At 50.9% G+C, this 3828-nt stretch overlaps 1 non-coding gene across 1 annotated transcript; it reads right to left on the bottom strand.

Moving 5' to 3' along the window:
* Positions 1-2988: 2988 nt before the first annotated feature.
* Positions 2989-3061, bottom strand: Trnat-agu (transfer RNA threonine (anticodon AGU)). The gene has a single exon. It is a non-coding gene; the product is annotated as a tRNA-Thr (tRNA).
* Between the last annotated feature and the right edge of the window lie 767 nt (positions 3062-3828).

The raw sequence follows: 3828 nt of genomic DNA, 5'->3' as shown, positions 1-3828 counted from the left end.
GCGCAGTTGCGGTACATAACGAAAATTGCGGCAGTGGCGTCGTAACTTTTTTAAGCGAGCGGCAAATATCGGCGGTAATGACGGAAACGGCTGCGCCTGTGTCGACTAGTGCGACTGTACGTACACCCTCAACAGATACGTCGATTACATTTGGAGGCCTTTTACAGTTCGAAAGTCGCGCAGCTCTTGCCTCCGGAACTGCGGCGGCTAGTTTTCCTGTTCAGTTGGGCTTGAACGACGTCGCATAGGCGATAGTGAGCGGCGACGTGGGGAGCTTGAACGGCGGCTATCGGCGTCACGACGGCTGAAATCGTAACCGGAGGCAGGTAACGGCGACCTGGGTGCACGTCGGTCATTAGCTGCGAAGACCCGTGTGGAGAGCCAAAAGTGTGGCTAACGTCATCATTCATCGCGGACACGCGGCGGCGGCTGTAACGGGCCACATGGCCTGGAAGTCGGCAGGCGAAACAGATGGGGCGATTATCAGCCGTGCGCCACGGATTCCCCGGTGGCGGATTCCTGTGTACCGCAGAGCGTGGCGGGGTTGGCGGCATGGCCCGAAAAGACGTCCCAGCTGGCTGTACTGGTCTCCCCATGGCTTCGGCATACGTGAGGGGCGCATAATACAGAGTGGGTGGTAGTGCCTCAGCCACCTGTTCCTTGATCATGTGGCGAAGCGCCGGAAGCGTCGGCGAGACAACGGAAGGAGTCACTTCGGTAGGCTGCGGAGGCACTGCGTATCGAGGAGATGGGCCAGCAACAGACGGTGGCATCGTTGATCCAGGCTCCAGGGTAAGAAGTGACACTTGCCGAGCGACTTCTTCGCGAACAAACTGTTGAAGCTGCCGCATCAAGGATGCGTCGGCCCCCGCCACCGTCAAGCTCGACAGCGGCTCTCCCTGGACAGAAGAGCTCCGGGTAAGCGCCCTCTGTCTGCGGAGTTCTTCGTAGCTTCGGCACTGGGTGATAATGTCAGCAACGGTTCGCAGATCTTTCGCTAACAGCATCTGGAAAGCATCATCATCGATTCCTTTCATCAGGTGCTTAATTTTCTCTGCTTCCGCCATAGCTGAATCAACACGGTTGCAAAGGTCCACAACATCCTCGATATAACTGGTGAAGGTCTCTCCAGGACGCTGTGCTCGTGTGCGGAGACGCTGCTCAGCAAGAAGCTTCCGCACGGCGGGACGGCCGAAGACCTCGACAATGCGGTTTTTGAATTCAGCCCAGGTATCCTTGGTGGCTGCGTTGTTGTGGAACCACTTCTTCGCTAGGTGGTCCAAATGAAACTCAACGTCATTAAGCTTCATGCGATCGTCCCATCTGTTGTGCGTGCTCACTCGCTCGTACTGCGACAGCCACTCCTCCACGTCGTTGTCATCCGTTCCATCGAAGTTAGGGGGGTCTCGCTGCCAAAGCACACCCGAACACATGATGGGCTGCGGTGAGGAAGGTGCCATGTCCCGGTCGGTGTTCAGCTGCATCACGGGCTGTAGCCGTCTGCTCCGTAACTCCAGGATGTGGTATCGGAGTCTTGCGATGCGAAGGTAGAGTCACGCTGGGAACGAACCCGCACGCTCCACCAAACTGAAGCGTGGTTTATTGGACCACTAACGAGCAGTTAGAGCTGCGGAGAAGCCGAGGTTCTTCGTGCTCAGCAAGCTAAGTCCGACGCGATACTCGATCGGCCCGTGCCCAAGCGATGCTTCTGCCTCCTCGTCGTCGGGCGTGCATCAAGCCGAATATCCCCAACGGGGAATTGTCCTTGCATGGTTGCCTGTGACAATTACATCAATCGCGTCCATAATCAACGCTACAATATATACATATCCCACGAGGTCTTCTTGACTGCCAACCCCTATTCTGACTTAATTCGCTGAGCCCCTCATTTTCCCTTTCCTGATCCGCCATATATATATATATATATATATATATATATATATATATATATATACACAGGGCGATCAGTCGACAGGTTTTTTTAAAAATAGGCACTTAGGTTTACGCGAAGACCTCCTCTGCAGTGAGGTTATGCGCCCAGGGGGACGCATATTTAGTAAGCAATTATTGATGTAGGTGGCGCAATTAAATAAAATTGGTTAATAAACTTTTTAGTGGCTGCAGTAACCAGGCCTGTTTGTATTGGAAAGTTAGGCGCAATCATGTTTTTCCGCAGTTTCAATTGGCAGAATTCTTCTAGCGCATCCTTAGCCCGAGATATCAAATGGCGATGTTTAATTGCCGTTCGCATGATTACGCATGCCTAGAAGGCAAGAACGGCGCATAGCTCCTTCATTTTGTTCTGAGTTTCGATAGTGGTTCCGAGTACTGCAGATTGCGATAACAACAGCCAAAAATAAATGGGGGCCAGTTATCACTTTTTCCTCTGCTTACACCCCTTTGTCGAACTAAACACCGGACACAGCAGGCACGTCAAAGATGGGACGAGCTTTGCGCCGGTGCAGACTGTTTTGCATGTGTAGTCATGCGAACGACAATTAAAATTCGCCGTTTGATATCTCGGACTACGGATGCGCTAGAAGAATTCTGCCAATTGAAACTGCTTAGAAAGAAACATGATTGCGCCTAACTTTCCAATACAAACATGCCTGGTTACTGGAGCTACGAAAAAGTTAATTAATCAAATTTATTTAATTAAGCCACCTACACCCATAATTACCTCCTAATTATGTGTCCCCCAGGGCAGATAACCTCACTGTAGAGGTGGCCTTCATGTAAACCTAAGCGGCTATGTTTTTAAAAACCTGTCAACATAACTTTGATCACACTGTTTGTATATATATATATATATATATATATATATATATATATGGCGAATCAGAAAATGGGAAATGAGGAGCTCGGTGAAATAAGACAGAAAATAAGGGTTGGCAGTCAAGAAAACCTCGGAAAGCAAAGGGGTGGTTGTGGTGGATCATAGAAAGAAATTAAGAATTTTTTGAGTCAGAAAGAAAGTGGTGAAAAATGCCCGCCGGGTGGGATCTGAACCCACGACCCCCAGAATACTGGTCTGGTGCGATAACCACTACGCTACCGGCGGGGCTGTTTCCCCTCCATTTTCTCGGGTATTTATGTTAAGGTATTTTTGTTTCCTGCACTTGGGGGTGGTAGCCAGCGCCACTCGGACCACTCGGGGTGAAGGGCCGTGACTCGACCCCCGGGCCGTGACTCGAGTGTCTACGACATGTCGAGAGTGGTCGACCAGCGTTGAACCATCTTAAGCTTTCTTTGGCACCAAGACTGCCAGAACAGAGGCCCTCGCTAAGCATATAGCGAATCCGAAAATGGGAAATGAGGGGCTCGGTGAAATAAGACAGAAAATAAGGGTTGGCAGTCAAGAAAACCTCGGAAAGCAAAGGGGAGGTTGTGGTGGGTCATAGAAAGAAATTAAGAATTTTTTGAGTCAGAAAGAAAGTGGTGAAAAAATGCCCGCTGGGTGGGACCCGAACCCACGACCTCCAGAATACCGGTCTGATGCGATAACCACTACGCTACCGGCGGGGCTGTTTCCCCTCCACTTTCTCGGGTATTTATGTTAAGGTATTTTTGTTTCCTGCACTTGGGGATGGCAGCCAGCGCCACTCGGACCACTCGGGGTGAAGGGCCGTGACTCGACCCCCGGGCCGTGACTCGAGTGTCTACGACATGTTGAGAGTGGTCGGCCAGCGTTGAACCCTCTTAAGCTTTCTATGGCACCAAGACTGCCAGAACAGAGGCCCTCGCTATGCATGTAGCGAATCAGAATTGGAAATGAGGGGCTCGTTTGAAAATAACACAGAAATAAGAGTTGGCAGTCAAGAAAACCTC

Source organism: Haemaphysalis longicornis, unplaced genomic scaffold (genome assembly GCF_048455015.1).
Source record: "Haemaphysalis longicornis isolate Haplotype H1 unplaced genomic scaffold, Haemaphysalis longicornis Haplotype H1 scaffold_153, whole genome shotgun sequence".
Classification (NCBI taxonomy): Eukaryota; Metazoa; Arthropoda; class Arachnida; order Ixodida; family Ixodidae; genus Haemaphysalis; species Haemaphysalis longicornis.
The sequence above is the reverse complement of the archived record's forward strand: the minus strand, read 5'-3'. Positions and strand labels throughout refer to the sequence as shown.